Raw genomic sequence first — 17,256 nt, forward strand, 5'->3', positions numbered from 1 at the left:
ATGGGTATTGTGTGACTAATGCGATCAAATGCCAGTGCCAAACACCTGCATTTAATTGGTTGTAAAAAATGGTTTATTACCCATTGGATACACAGAGCAGAAATATAATTAGCCATTTCTAAAAGGCAAGTCAATGTTTTTCATCACCTGGACCCTTTACGACATCGGCGTCAATCATGTGCCGTTCAGTTGCAGGTTTGTAGGGAAGGGAAGATGAATATTTTGGGATGTTGTATTATGTAAAGTAGGCATAAGGTATCTTTCATACGTGGACTATGACTTGAACAGAAAATAACAGATTATTCTAAAATCAAGTAGAATACAAAAAAATATTTGACAGAAAAATAAAAATTTTTTAAGAGAGTCGTACAGAGTTATAGAGTTACTACTTTAAATTCATGTGATTTTTCATTAGTTTTATTCTCCTAAAAACAGAAAAAATTTGTTGGGTCAGATCAAGTGGTGGGTTCGAATAGAAAAGGAAGGACTTATACAGTACTTCCCCTTCCTGCCTGATCCACTTCTGGCTTTGCTTTACTGCATCAAAAACTGTGGTGGCTTTTCCCCAAAATACTGTCTGTGTTAAACTACCCTAAGGTTATGTTCACCTTTTTCTGGCTCTATTTTCAGCCTATAAAAAAAAATAAACATTTCTTATGCAAAAATGGCTGGAAATTATACCTGTTTCATTTTTGGCTGTAAACAACTGAAAACGTATCTATGCCACTTCATTTTAATAGGAAATTTAATGTTTCAGAAAAATTGTCAAGAAAACAGTGTGAACAACAACAACTGGTATGAGTGTATATAAAAATGCATGTTTTGAGGTTCAGCTTGTTTCCCATTAATAAAGAATTCCACAGTGGAAATGTAGTGTTCCTGTAAAATCCTTAACCAAGCATACATACTCCATTATACCGCATCCCATAATGCATTTCACAATTTTTGCTATCTTTTGAATTTAAAATTATAGCCATATAAAGATATAGCATTAACCTACAGTGGTCTATGAAAACCATGTTATGACTTTATTCAACTCCTGAATAGGGCTTAAACATGGGGAAAAAAGGCAATTGATAGATGTGCCCCATTGTGTTTAAGAACAGAAGGAATCCAGAAAGATGCAATGCCATAGGATGATACAGTAAAGGTATCTAGTCGCATTTTTTGGAGTCACCTTTTCTAGTCTTGAAAAAAAAACAGTACCCTTTTACAGGGCTCAAAAAACATGCTGTGAATAGGACTTTAAAAGTTGGTAAAGCTGTCATGAGAACTAGAGATGAGCGAACTTTTCAAAAGTGTTTTCCGACCGGACTTCCGGATTTTGTTTGAAAGGTTCGGTTAGACCGAATTTCGGATTTCTTCGGATTTCATAGTTTAAAGCATCTATATGATACGGGGGTAGTGTATTTGGTTGAATTTAGGGCTCTACATGTCAGTAACATCGTTATCTTTTCAATATCTCAAAGTAATTTTTTTAGACTTCAATATTCACCATTACAGGGTCTATGCAGGAAATTCACCATTACAGGGTCTATGCAGGAAAAAGGCCACAAATGCAGTGAAGGAGCAGCAGTAGTCATTGGAGGCCAGTGGAGGTCCAGCAATAGTCATTTGAGGCCAGTTCAAGAGCAGCAGTAGACAACATGGAGGCCAGTACAGGAGCAACAGTAGCCAACATGCAGGCCAGGCAGGAGAAACAGTAGCCAACATGGAGGCCAGGCAGGAGCAACAGTAGCCAACATGGAGGCCAGGCAGGAGCAACAGTAGCCAACATGGAGGCCAGGCAGGAGCAACAGTAGCCAACATGGAGGTCAGGCAGGAGCAGCAGTAGCCAACATGGAGGGCAGGCAGGATCAGCAGTAGCCAACATGGAGGCCAGGCAGGAGCAGCAGTAGCCAACATTGAGGCCAGGCAGGAGCAGCAGTAGTCAACATGAAGGCAAGGCAAGAGCAACAAGAGTCTATCTGTATAGCACTTTTTTTTTTATAGTTTTCTGCTACACACAAGCACCAGGTATATTTGTCTCTCAGGATAACACATATGTGATAGACACTATCACAAGGGTTCAACTATAGGAATTGTCTATCTGTATAGCACTTTGTTTTAGAGTTTTATGCTACACACCTGCACCAGGTATATTTGTCTCTTAGGATAACACATACACTACCGTTCAAAAGTTTGAGGGTCACCCAAAAATTTTGTGTTTTCCATGAAAAGTCACACTTCTTCACCACCATACGTTGTGAAATGAATAGAAAATAGAGTCAAGACATTGACAAGGTTAGAAAAAATGATTTGTATTTGAAATAACATTGTTTTTACATCAAACTTTGCTTTCGTCAAAGAATCCTCCTTTTGCAGCAATTACAGCATTGCACACCTTTGGCATTCTAGCAATTAATCTGTTGAGGTAAGGTGGAGAAATTGCACCCCACGCTTCTAGAAGCAGCTCCCACAAGTTGGATTGGTTGGATGGGCACTTCTGGCGTACCATACGGTCAAGCTGCTCCCACAACAGCTCAATGGGGTTCAGATCTGGTGACTGCGCTGGCCACTCCATTACCGATAGAATACCAGCTGCCTGCTTCTGCTGCAAATAGTTCTTGCACAATTTGGAGGTGTGTTTAGGGCCATTGTCCTGTTGTAGGATGAAATTGGCTCCAATCAAGCGCTGTCCACTGGGTATGCCATGGCGTTGCAAAATTGAGTGTTAGCCTTCCTTATTTAGAATCCCTTTTACCCTGTACAAATCTCCCACCTTACCAGCACCAAAGCAACCCCAGACCATCACATTACCTCCACCATGCTTAACAGATGGCGTCAGGCATTCTTCCAGCATCTTTTCATTTGTTCTGCGTCTCACAAACGTTCTTCTTTGTGATCCAAACACCTCAAAGTTGGATTCCTCCGTCCACAACACTTTTTTCTATTCTTCCTCTGTCCAATGTCTGTGTTCTTTTGCTTATCTTAATCTTTTTCTTTTATTGGCCAGTCTCAAATATGGCTTTTTCTTTGCCACTCTGCCCTGAAGGCCAAAATCCCGCAGCCGCCTCTTCACTGTAGATGTTGACACTGGTGTTTTGCGGGTACTATTTAATGAAGATGCCGGTTGGGGACCTGTGAGGCGTCTGTTTCTTAGTTGTGCAACGTGGCCTCCCACTTCTTTTTCTACTCTGGTTAGAGCCTGTTTGTGCTGTCCTCTGAAGGGAGTAGTACACACCGTTGTAGGAAATCTTCAATTTCTTAGCAATTTCTCGCATGGAATAGCGTTCATTTCTAAGAACAAGAATAGACTGTCGAATTTCAGATGAAAGTTCTCTTTTTCTGGCCATTTTGAGCTTTTAATTGACCCCACAAATGTGATGCTCCAGAAACAAAATCTGCTCAAAGGAAAGTCAGTTTTGTAGCTTCTGTAACGAGCTAGACTGTTTTCAGATGTGTGAACATGATTGCACAAGGGTTTTCTAATCATCAATTAGCCTTCTGAGCCAATGAGCAAACACATTGTACCATTAGAACACTGGAGTGATAGTTGCTGGAAATGGGCCTCTATACACCTATGTAGATATTGCACCAAAAACCAGACATTTGCAGCTAGAATAGTCATTTACCACATTAGCAATGTATAGAGTGTATTTCTTTAAAGTTAGGACTAGTTTAAAGTTATCTTCATTGAAAAGTGCAGTGCTTTTCCTTAAAAAATAAGGACATTTCAATGTGACCCCAAACTTTTGAACGGTAATGTATGTGAAAGACACTATCACAAGGGTCCAACTATAGGAATTGTCTATCTGTATAGCACTTTGTTTTAGAGTTTTATGCTACACACCTGCACCAGGTATATTTGTCTCTCAGGATAACATGTATGTGATAGACACTATCAGAAGGATCCAACTATAGGACTTGTATGTCTGTAGAGCGCGTTATTGTTCCGTGCACCCTTTGCTCTCCTTTCGCCCTCTCTATATTTCTCTTTCAATCACTATATCTTTCTCCTCTCAGCTTTCCTAATCTTTTGGTCTTTGCTTTTCTACAATATCTTCTCAGTAGTCAGTAGTACAGCAGCACCATCCTCTTTCTCTCTCTCTCTCTGCAGACTGCATTGTGCGGTCATGTGACCGCTCCTATTAAAGCAATACCGACGTCACACAGGGGGTGGGCTACTGCAATATCCCTGCTGATTGGATGTGTTCCGGGCATCATGGGAAAGTGCTTTTTCCACCCGGAACACTTCCTGCTTTTTAAAATGGTGGCTGCCATTTTAGAAAGCAAGAAAAAAAAATCGGAGCAGACTTCCAAAAATCTGAATCTGATCGGACTCGGACTTTTGAAAAAATCCGAACTGGATCCCATACCGGACGAACCGGTTCGCTCATCTCTAATGAGAACATACAGAATTTCACCCGATTAGGATTTTTGTTTGCTTGGACTCTTACATAGTTTGGACAGTATTTTCCATCAGTATTTCTAAGCTCAAATTAGAAGTGCAGAACATTTATAAATTTGCTTCTACTATGTTCTGGACCCATTCCAAATATTGGCTTGAAAATCCCGATGCAAAATGCTAAGAAAAATACCATGCAAGAAAGGTCTAAATGAATGTTCCCGTCGTTAACTTTGCTCTGAAAAAGGCTGAGGACATCTCAGTGAAGTTGTTTCTGCAACTTGTGCATGGATTTTGTAATTGTATAGGAATCAAAGTTTTGTTTAATGAGCTGATCATTGGGTGTCCACTGTTGATGAACTATTTCTGTTATGAATCAGTAAGTGTTCTACATAATAATAATAATAATAATAATTATTATTATTATTATTATTAATAATAATTTTTAAAGGGCCCTTGATTTCAGAGTGCTATACAAGCCATCAAGGTTAACAAACAGGACATTACATAAAACACGTTACATGAAGATACTGTAAATTGCAGACTGGTATATAGGGGTGGAGAATCCTGCCCACAAGGGCTTACAATCTACAAGGTAAGGGGAGAGGAGCATGTTCCAGGGCAAGAAATGGTTTCTCTTCTGACTAATAGCTGTGAATTCAGAACACAGGACTTGTATTTGAAAACTCACAGTTTTCTAATAAGGTGTTAAAAAAGGGTTTTCCTAAACCAAACAAGCCCTTTAATATTAACAGTAATAATGGTAATAAACTGTAATATAAATTAAGGTTACTATTATGAGCATTTACAGGGGTCACTGCTCCTTTTGTTAATAACTTCAACATTTGTTTCTTATTTGTGCCTGACACACAAATGTAAAATTTCATGTGTATATTACCAAGAAAAAAAAAAGCTGGTATTCCCGTAAATATATAAATGCATACCGGCTTATTAGCAAGGGAAATAGATAAACGTACTTCAGAGCAGTCTGGGCTTTTCTATTGTATGTTACTAGAGTTCCTGAATCCTAATATATGAAATTATGTTGCTTTTAAACCTCTTTGGTTCCCCTGTGTAATTAACACAGTCTGGAAGGACTACAACTTCCACCCGCTATAAAACAGGGCCGCTTAAATGGCTTTTTTGAAATTAGATGTGTGAGATTTCACAAGTCTGTGGTTTTTTTCCAATATTACGTGCCTGCATGTTTCTTCCATAGATGATGTTGATTCAGATATATTTATTTCTCTCCAATTGGAAAGGCATGAATAAAAAAAAATACAATTATTTTACATATTAGTGACCACCATGCTTGGTTTATCTTTATAAGTGTAAAACAAACCATCAAGGCGCTGGGGGTACAACAGTATTTATTACCAGTAGTATATTTCTAATAAGACCAAAAAATATTTATGGCACATGTTACTTTGGTAAAACAATTGTTGAAATAACATTTAAAACAGCCTCTTAAAAACCCCAAAAAGATAAATTTATTTTAAAAAAAGTGATTTAAAAAAAGTTACACAAAAAAGATTAACAAATCCACCTGTGAATGAAATCTCCTCCAGATGCGATTAATGTGAGATTATAGCTAGTCTCTCTACACAAGAGTAAAAGTTACCTAATTATCTAAAATGTGAGCAATCATAAAATAATAAGTCAACCAAATAAAAAAATTTTAGTAATAGTCCAAAAAGTTATGCAAAAAAATTAGTATCCTTGTATTGATATAGTAGGCCTGTCACTGGGAAATCCCTGTAATTGTAAAATGTGCCTTGTCCCTGGCCTATGCTCCTGCATAGTTCCTAAGTGTTTCTCTGGGCTACTCAGATCCACTCGTAGTGACATCACTGGAAGTGCTGGTTGCGGACAACAAGAAGGTATGCTCCAACAAATATTGGAGATCTCAGTGTCCTTTAACTCCTTCATTTAGTTTATATTTTTAATAACAACATGCAAATTAAAAGCTAAAATCTCTTATAAGCTCAAATTACTTAAGTGGTTTTAATGTTGAAAAATGCAGAGCATATCCCACAAGATCCTATGGGCTGTTTGCTCTGTTACAGAGTATAAAACTGACTACCCAGTGTTATAGTCTAGGTTGACATCACTAGGTGCAAGGTAAGAGTTAGCATAGTCAACTGGTGTAAAACTTGTTCCATCAGTCTAGTAATGGTATTATCCTAAAACAAAGAAGGTCCAGTCATCATTTTTAAGGATAGTTATCGGAGACATGGCGGTTGTTAATGCATAAACCAATACTTTTTGTACCTTATGTCCCATATTTTAAATAAAGGTGGCTAACAGTGAAGGTCCAGCCAAATGTGAGGATACTTTAAAGAAATTGAGTTTTTATATTGTTTTCATTCCTGATTGACTTTTTCAGTTTTTTATCTCCTCCCTGTCCCCTATCTGCTCTTTTCTCTAAATAGTCAAGTGGGTGTTACCTGTACTCCCTCCCATAAAACCTAGCATTGATATATTTTTCTCGATAAATAATTCATGCCCACCTAACTGTTCAGGGAGAACTGATAGACAACTGGGACATCTTAGGAACTAGCGAGGGGGGGGGGTAATAAAACAAAACAGCATAGCATCCTCTGCACCAGAGGATACAAAATGGTATTTAACCTCTTAAGGACATAGGACGTACCGGTACGTCCTATGTCCTCACTTGCACTTCAAAGCGGGGCCGCGCGGCGGCCCCGCTTTGAAGTGCCGCGATCCCGGGTGCCGCGTGTAGCCCGGGACCGCCGCTATTAGCGGGCACGGTCTGATCGCCGTGCCCGCTAATTAGCTAACCGGAGGCAGCTGTCAAAGTTGACAGCTGCCTCCGATTAACGGAGGCAACGTTTCCCTGGTGTCTAGTGGGGGAGATCGCTCCTCCGGGACCTTGTCCCGGAGGAGCGATCTCCGTTACTGATGCCGGCCGGGGACGCGTCCAAGATGGCGCCGTCCTCGGCTCGGCACTCGTTTATATTCGGCTGCAGCAGCCGAAAGCAAACGAGTGCCGATCTCATGGATCTCTGCAGCATATCTATGCTGCAGAGATCTCAATGAGAGATCCAAGTGTATATACTAGAAGTCCCCCAGGGGGGCTTCTAGTATATGTGTAAAAAAAAAAAAAAAAGTGTTGTTAATAGTAAAAAGCCCCCTCCCCTAATAAAAGTCTGAATCACCCCCCTTTTCCCAGGTTTTAAATAAAAGTAAACAAATAAATAAATAAATAAACATGTTTGCTATCGCCGCGTGCGTAATCGCCCGAACTATTAATTAATCACATTCCTGATCTCGTACGGTAAACGGCGTCAGCGCAAAAAAATCCCAAAGTGCAAAATTGCGCATTTTTGGTCGCATCAAATCCAGAAAAAATGTAATAAAAAGCGATCAAAAAGACGTATATGGGCAATCAAGGTACCGATAGAAAGATCACATCATGGCGCAAAAAATGACACCTGACACAGCCCCATAGACCAAAGGATAAAAGTGCTATAACCCTGGGAATGGAGCGATTTTAAGGAACGTATATTGGTTAACAACGGTTTGAATTTTTTACAGGCCATCAGATACAATATAAGTTATACATGTTATATATCGTTTTAATCGTAACGACTTGAGGAACATGCATAACAAGTCAGTTTTACCCCAGGGTGAATGGCGTAAAAACACATTTCCCCCAAATAAAAGAAATGCGTTTTTTTTTTCAATTTCACCACACTTCGAATTTTTTTCTGGTTTCGCAGTGTACTTTATGCAAAAATTCAGCCTGTAATTGCAAAGTACAATTAGTGACGCAAAAAATAAGGGGTCATGTGGGTTTCTAGGTGGAAAAATGCAAGTGCTATGACCTTTTAAACACAAGGAGGAAAAACCGAAAACGTAAAAACGAAAATGGGCCATGTCCTTAAAGGGTTAAAAGAAAAAAAACTAGAATTTTTAACTGAACACAAGTACTCATGACTGCAAGATGGAATTTGGCCAAATATGACGGGTTTGTGCACTGTTCTTTTTTCTATGTATTTATTCTTTTCTTGAAATTACACAAGGTTGATAGTGTCTACAAAATAAATAAACAGCAAACAAAATAAATAGAAGTAACAGTTACTGTTTCCTCTAATGGTAGAATTTTATTCTCTAAGTGACCTAATCAATGAAATGTTCAAAATTTCACAAAAATATGAAATTAAAAATTCTACTCATCTCTTTCCACTGGCATAATGTACCAATATGTGCCTAATTCTATGAGAACAATTCAATAAAATGTGCTTGCCTTTAGATAAGAACACCTGGAGGTGTAAGATATCGGGTACTTTTGCTATCTGTAGAACATACCCAAGGAAATGTTCACAGATCTGGATAAAAAGGAACTAAAATCTCTTCATTGAGAACATTCTCTTTGGTTTAATTTCATCTCATGCTTATTAAGGTTTTCATTGAAAAAAAAAAAATCAGTCTTTGCCAACTTTTTCCTGGTATGTGACTGGATAACTGTGCCAAACAGTGCAAACACATGCAAGTGGCAACAAAAAAGTAGGTGATCACACTGTACCGCTATAAAACTCACTTTGCAATTAACATTTCTCCAATAAAATGTTGTTATTAGTGATGAGCGAATACTGTTCGATCGAATAGATATTCGATCAAATAGGGAGATATTTGAATATTCGATATTCGTACGAATATCGCGCGCATATTCGATAAATATTCGATAAGCGTTCAAATCCCCCAGCTTCTGGTTTTACCCTCTAAATGGTCAAATAGATGTTTTTTACTAATCGAATACTTGTTCCCATAGACTTTAATGGGATCGAATATTCAATCGAATATTCGCGGGATATTCGTACGAATATCGAATATCCGAATATCTTACTATTCGCTCATCACTAGTTGTTATCAGAATCACTCTGTGAATAGGATCCTGCCTATGGAATAGCATCCAATCTACAGTATCTCAGAAGTCAATCCATAGCCAGCCAGGGGACTCTAACTTGCTGTTATGTTTGCATAATGCTGAGAATGAAGGTGATTTTCTTATCTTCATCCATAGTACTGTTTTCGGTAAATCTTCCATTTTATTATTATGTAAATTAGGTGGTTTGGTCCCCTGGGGGTGGGACTACAGCCCTCAGTGCACCAATCTGGCACAATGCAGTGCACATCACTCCCTGGCTCTTTACTCATTCTAACATTGTGTCTATGGAGCCTACTCATCCACATGCTTCTATAGCCACAGGCTATATCTACAGATCAATGGGGGTCCAACAGGATAGGCTATCATTGGTTAATCCATAGGGGGGCCAGGTGTTGTTGGCACCTGGCTTCCATGCTGATCAGTTGACCAGTGCCCGCACTACAGTGAGAGTGGAGCCAGAAGCAGGTGGCTCTGTCCTCTGTATAGTGGCAGCACCAGGATACTGCAGCCTCAGAGACTGCAATACACACATACCACCTCTACACAGACACCTGCTTCTGGCTCCATTCTCACTGTAGTGAGACATAATGTTAGAGCGAGCAAAGAGCCAAGGAGTGACGTGCGCTGTACTGTGCAGGACTGGTGCACTGAGGGCTGTAGACCCATTCCCAAGGACTTAATTTGGTTCTGGCTCCATTCTCACTGTATTGCGGGCACTGATCAGCTGATCAGCAGGGAAGCCTGGTGTTGGCTCCCCACCAATCAACTATTGATAGCCTCTCCTATGGTAGGTATGAATTTATTTATCCTGAAAAATCTGTTTCACTGATGGTATATTCCTGGGATTACCCCTTCAAATTTTGTTCAAGATGTATAAAAAGTGTTACAAAGTTACTCAACTTTTGTTATGTAGATTACATCTATGTTGCAGCTGTAAAATAGTAATGAAAAGAGAACACACTGTAAATATTGTAAACACTGCAAGCAAATGTAAAATAAAACAATCTCGGCACATTGCTGCACTCATTGAGGCTTATACTCAGATGCTTCAGCCCTAATTACTTGGTCAGATCACAAGCCAAAAGAACATTCGCTGCTTTCAAAGTCACTTGGCATAAAAAAAATACAAGGAAAATCAAAGTTATCATTAATCTCGCAAGTAGTCTTTGTCTCAGCTGCCAATAGAATAATCCATCCCAGGATGAACATCACCGCAGTTCACATCTGCTAAAAAACTCACTGCTATCTGTCTTTCATTAAAGTGAATCACTGAAGAGCAGCCCCATGAGTGGCAAGATTGTGCCAGAAATAATCATTGACATATTGTCAGAATGTCCAACCCACAACACTCGTAGTAGCCACAAACAATATTTACTGACAGATGTTTCAGACTTCTGGGTCCTAGAAAATTAAATAGGACAATGATCAGTGTAAGATGACTTGAATGGCGTATTCCTGTCATCTGGATCATGTTTCTTGCATCTTTTTAGTTATAATTGTTGAGTTTTCTGCATCAATGGCAGTAGTGATGAGGGGATCTCGGAGAAAACATTTAGCAGGTTTTTTGCTATCAAGTAAGAGTTAACTATTTTATTAGGGTCCCATGGAGTGTATGTACAGATGCAGTCTTAGTCATTAGTAATGCTTGCCTTCTACTATGTTCCTTCGGCACTCACCTGTTTAGGAATGATTTATCACAATTTGCATCCTGAGGTCTTGATACATCACTGTATAGTAGTGTGACACAGGTTCAGCATTATGTGGGAGGGGGGATATGTAGCCTAGCCTGGAAGAATAATACAGATACATTGCCTTTAGGGGTTGGTGGAAAAATGAGCGTAGCCCACATGGGCATTGAGGAACCCAGCATCTGTCACCCACATAAGAGACCAACATCACTCAGAAGCGGATGAATAGAATATTTAAAGGTTCCATTATTATTATTAATATTATTATTATTATTATTATTATTATTATTATTATAGTCATTATTGTTGTTGTTGTTGTACTTGTTGTTGTTGCTGCTAGTGTTGAGGCGAATGCTCAGTCAAGCATAGTGCTCAATCAATCAAGCATCCAGGTGCTCGGCCATACACCTTCAATAACTGACGGCCAAACAGCAATTGCCATTATCCCCCCAGAGTTCTTTTTTTTTCTTTACGCCGACAGAGTTCTAATGTGTCTTGCAGAAACCTTTTACATTTTTTTGTTCAAAAATTTGTATATTTTGTTTAAAAATCCCTTTGAGGAACAAAATATATAAAAATTAGAATAAAAAATGAAATAGGTTAACCGGGCACCCTCTGCTTTGCCAAGCTGGAGGCACCTCGTTAAATACCTTAACTCTCCCATTGATTTCAATGGGGGGTTGTTACTCAAGTCCAGCACTTGAGCATTGAAATATGCTCAACTCAAGTAACAAACACTTGAGTATTTAAGTGCTCACTCAACACTAGTTATTTTTGTATATTATTATTATTATTATTATTATTATTAATATTATTATTATTATGTAGAACACTTAGTGATAGGTTTCATAACAGAAATAGTTAATCACCAGTGGACACCCAATGACCAGCTCATTAAACAAAACTTTGATTCCTATACAATTACAAAATCCATGCACAAGTTGCAGAAACAACTTCACTGAGATGTCCTCAGCAATTTCCAGAATAAAGTTAACGGCGGTAACATTCATTTAGACCTTTCTTGCATGGTATTTTTGTCAGCATTTTGCATCGGGATTTTCAAGCCAATATTTGGAATGGGTCCAGAACCTAGTAGAAGCAAATTTATAAATCTTCTGCACTTCTAATTTGAGCTTAGAAATACTGATGGAAAATACTGTCCAAACTATGTAAGAGTCCAAGCAAACAAAAATCCTAATCGGGTGAAATTCTGTATGTTCTCATTAGAGATGAGCAAACCGGTTCGTCCAGTATAGGATCCGGTTCGGATTTTTCCAAAAGTCCGAGTCCGATCAGATTCGGATTTTTGGAAGTTCGCTCCGATTTTTTTTTCTTGCTTTCTAAAATGGCAGCCACCATTTTAAAAAGCAGGAAGTGTTCCGGGTGGGAAAAGCACTTTCCCATGATGCCCGGAACACATCCAATCAGCAGGGATATTGCAGTAGCCCACCCCCTGTGTGACGTCAGTATTGCTTTAATAGGAGCGGTCACATGACCACACAATGCAGTCTGCAGAGAAAGAGAGACAGAGGAAGGAGACTAGCAGTGCACAGAGCTCGTCATTGTCAATATGCTGCTGGTGCTGCTGTACTACTGACTACTGAGAAGATATTGTAGAAAAGCAAAGACCAAAAGAATAGGAAAGCTGAGAGGAGAAAGATATAGTGATTGAAAGAGAAATATAGAGAGGGCGAAAGATAGATTAGGCATAGGAGAGCAAAGGGTGCACGGAACAATAACGTGCTCTACAGACATACAAGTCCTATAGTTGGATCCTTGTGATAGTGTCTATCACATATGTGTTATCCTTAGAGGCAAATATACCTGGTGCAGGTGTGTAGCATAAAACTCTAAAACAAAGTGCTATACAGATAGACAATTCCTATAGTTGGACCCTTGTGATAGTGTCTTTCACATATATTACCGTTCAAAAGTTTGGGGTCACATTGAAATGTCCTTATTTTTTAAGGAAAAGCACTGTACTTTTCAATGAAGATAACTTTTAACTAGTCCTAACTTTAAAGAAATACACTCTATACATTGCTAATGTGGTAAATGACTATTCTAGCTGCAAATGTCTGGTTTTTGGTGCAATATCTACAAAGGTGTATAGAGGCCCATTTCCAGCAACTATCACTCCAGTGTTCTAATGGTACAATGTGTTTGCTCATTGGCTCAGAAGGCTAATTGATGATTAGAAAACCCTTGTGCAATCATGTTCACACATCTGAAAACAGTCTAGCTCGTTACAGAAGCTACAAAACTTCCTGATACCTAACTTTTTTGTTTGTAAAATAGGTAATAAAGTAATTTTAGGGTCTAGCACATATCAAGGAAGTACAGGACACAAAATGAAAGACCATTATTTTGCTACTACTTAAATTATGGGTAGATGTAACGTTTTTGGTGGAAAAAAATCCAGTTCCAAAGTTCCAGCATCATCTCCTTGGCCAATACATATTGGTGATTTATCATTGAATATCACATATCTGGGGCCCACCAGAGAAAATGATCCTTAGGGGCCCACCAATGAAAAACCAGTAAGAAACAACATGTCAGTCAGTGTTAGTGCAGGTTTTAAAACTGGGGGCCCACTGGGGGATCCGCCGGTCTGGTGGGCCAGTCCGACACTGACTTCATTCAATTCTTCTCTCTCCATGATCGTTTCGCTTTAGCCCACTGAAATCTTGTTTTCTTCTATTTAGGTGTCAGCTTTGGCTTTATTTGTCTTTTCTATATATAAATCCCATTTTTGAAAAGCAGGACAGTTATGTCACGAACATTGATTCCTATTTCTTCCCATTTATTTAATACACAGCTTTATAATCTTTTCTATCATCTCAACTGACAACTCAATTGTCGGGACTATGTTTTCTTTCAAATAGAGAAGGCCAAGCTTTTAGAACCGTGCGATTGGCCAAGTTTTGTCCACTTGTCTGTTCACTGAACCTGTTCAGTGATAATTGCCCCATGTAATAGAGCCCTAACATTCATATCCAGTGTTGAGCAGACTTGTTTGAACTGTTTGGGTTTAACAACGTTCTCCGAACTCAATTGCTTGGCATTTGACTTGGCATTACTTGGCAAGTTGGATGCCACCCTAAGGCTGCCGAGAAAATGTGGATACAGCCTAAGGCTCTATCTATGTTTTCGGGACCCCCTACAGCAGTATCCAACTTCTCCAGCCAGCAGGAGTTAAATGCTGAGCGTTTGGGTTCAGAGAACGTCCTTGAACCTTAACAGTTTGGCATGTCTTCACTATTCATCTCTTCCCCCATAATTTTTTGTATATCCTGCAGTTCATACCCATTTCTGTGTGAGCATTCCCATCGAATTAGGAGACTATATTTCTTCTATAGCTAAACTTTTTTAGCTAATATTTACAGAATTTTACAACATTTTACCGCTCATCTAGGAATACCTCCATCTATTGGGTCAAAATTACCTAATAAGGTGTTTGCCGATAGACTTTCTAAATCAGACAATCCTTACAATAAAGAATTGTACATGTGGAGCTAGATACTTTATAGCACAATGAAGTTGGCAACTAGAATAGCCCAAGGAGATCGACACGATGACATGCTGTCTTCCACTTTGTACAAGATCAGATTGAATCGGTCCATATCTGGGAAATAGAGATCTTGTGGGTAAGATCTTTGATAGAAGCCGGGATACTAGACTTATAATGCTTGATCGTTGGAATGCAGAATGTTTTGCAAATTAAGACAATATGCTTATTGATGAATTTCATGGACTACTTTCCTCTTTGTAATCTGGCTCCCATCAAGCTGAAATGAAGCCATTTATTCTGCCTGTGGCTGATTAAACACAGAGTAAAACTAGATCTCTAAGGAAGTCGTAATGAATCTCCAAAGAACTGCTCTGCCATGCACCTGCACAAAGACATGAATTTAACCCGTGCTGTACTGTAAGACTTACATTTTTATCGCCGTAACTGAGTTGGCAATTTATATAATTTATGGCAGTAGGTGGCATATTTATCAATAAACAGTTGTATAGTAATGGGTATTTCTTTAATTTAGGCAATATTCAAAGCAATAAAAACTGCAAGTTTCTGTGTTGCACATTGAGCAGTTTGACTTTTTATTGTCCCATTATATTTTCTTGACTGTGAGCGCTAAATCTTTTGGTGAAGTTTAATTATTATCTACCACATAGGGGGTCATTTAGAAAAGGTTTAGATGACATGGAGTATCTTTAGCTATTTTTGCAGAAAGCGTTTTTTATGGTCTGTAGCGTAATACAAAATGCACTACATATAAAGGTTTTGGGTTACTTGCGTGTTTGTGGTGTTTTGGGGTCAGTGATGTTTTGTTTTTTGTTTTCAATTGGTGTGGGTTTTTTTAGACATTAATCATAGGCTCTATACAACTTGAGAAAGACAGAAAGATAGGTATACAAAATAACACTACACAGCAAATGCTGCAATGAATAAAATGCATGTATGGTCCACTGTTTTCTCTATATACAGAAAACTCCAGACATACTGTATTCATTTAAAAGATTGTGTTACACTATTAGGAACCCATTACATACACACCAATATGGGATCTGTTTAGTAAATATCTTGTGAGCTTTTTCATGTTGTGTCCACTAAATGGACGCCATTATAGCTTATAGTTGACTGATGCTACTGTCACTCAGAGACTATATTGGCATCTATTTAAAGGGAAACAGTCATGTCTCTGGTGACATGTAACAGCCCCCCCCCCCCCAAGTCCCTTATATTTGACAGGCACAGATCTCCAACATTATGCCCAGTAGTCTGTGGTGGGATGGCATTTTCAAAATATGACTCTAACCCCCATTCTCAGGCCCAGAAGTAGCCGTGGCGGTGGGGCCTCCAACTTCTCCCAGCCACTCATGCTTGATTTGCACCCTGAGTGCTCGGAATTTAAAGCAAAGCCAGGCACTTAGGATGCCAGTCGAGTGTAAGTATCTGGGAAGAGGACGGAGGAATCGTGACTACATACCGCTTTGACGCTAAAAGAATGGATAAAAGTTTTATGTTTTGAAAATGCTGTCACTGCATTGTCTCGGAAGTAGGAGCATTTAGCGGTGGACCTGAAGATGCTGCAGGAGGGTAGGTTTAAACGCCACCAGGGATGTTACCAGTTTTCTATAAAGAATACTTCAAAAAGCTATTTAAAAGGTCATGAGATATTCGTAAACATATAAATACCCTGTCATGGCTGTCATACATTGGCATCCATCCTCTATATACAGTATCTGTTTAATGGATGGGGAGGGGGGGTACTGTTTAATGGTGAAGCATAGCTTACCATGCTATTCCATTTTCTCATTTTTGTGGTACACTGATGTTTTCTGGTCAGGTGGAGGCTAAATGGATGCTCTTTCAGCTTTCTTCTGACAATGGATCCCTATGGAGACATTTAGCATTTACTTTCCCGATATACATACTAAACAGAGGGGGGGGGGACATAATGCAAACCCAGCCTTACATTAAAAAAACTGGCACTTTAAAATGCATTTTATTTTTTGTTTTTCTTCATCATACAATGTAAAACACCGGAAAGAATTTTGTGCACAGAAGCACTTATGGGTGCAAAAGTATGTTATTAGGAGAGCATAAAATTATATAGCTTTAAAAAGAGAACATGATTGTTACATACATTTACATGAGGCATCTATTTCAATGTAAAACTGAAGAGATGTATTTAGTCTTCATAAGGAAGAATCAGGCTTCAATTAGGGCAATTTAATGATTATTTATGTTTACCCCCACCCCTACCGCTGTACAGTAAATTGATGTCACTGCAGCCTATGCCTTATGCTGTAGCACCATTAATTTATGTTCCAGGCTAACACAGGCACTGAAGCTGCGCCTGTGTCATCTGCAGCAGGTCCCGGCTGTCAGTGATATCCGGGGACCCACTGCAACTGTCAGCACCAGAGCTGTGCTCCGGTGCTGACAGTTAACCCGATAGGTACTGTAGTCGACATGACCGCAGCATCTATAGGGCTTCAGACAGAGAACTCTCCCTCTACAAAGGGAGAATTCTCTGTCTGATGACCATCAGGGATCTGTGACATGATCGTAGAGCCCCAATGGTAGCCATGGACTGGCCTGGGGCTTCAGGTGTTCTGGCTACAGAAGCCAGAGCATAAGTAAGGGAGGGAAGACTGGTATGTGGCCACGAGCTCTGCCCCCTCCCCTCTCTCTCCTGCCATTGTTACAAGCTTCTAAAAGCAGCAGGGGACAGATAAGAGGTGTCAGACCTAGGGAC

This window comes from Dendropsophus ebraccatus, chromosome 1 (genome assembly GCF_027789765.1).
Source record: "Dendropsophus ebraccatus isolate aDenEbr1 chromosome 1, aDenEbr1.pat, whole genome shotgun sequence".
In the NCBI taxonomy this organism is placed as follows: Eukaryota; Metazoa; Chordata; class Amphibia; order Anura; family Hylidae; genus Dendropsophus; species Dendropsophus ebraccatus.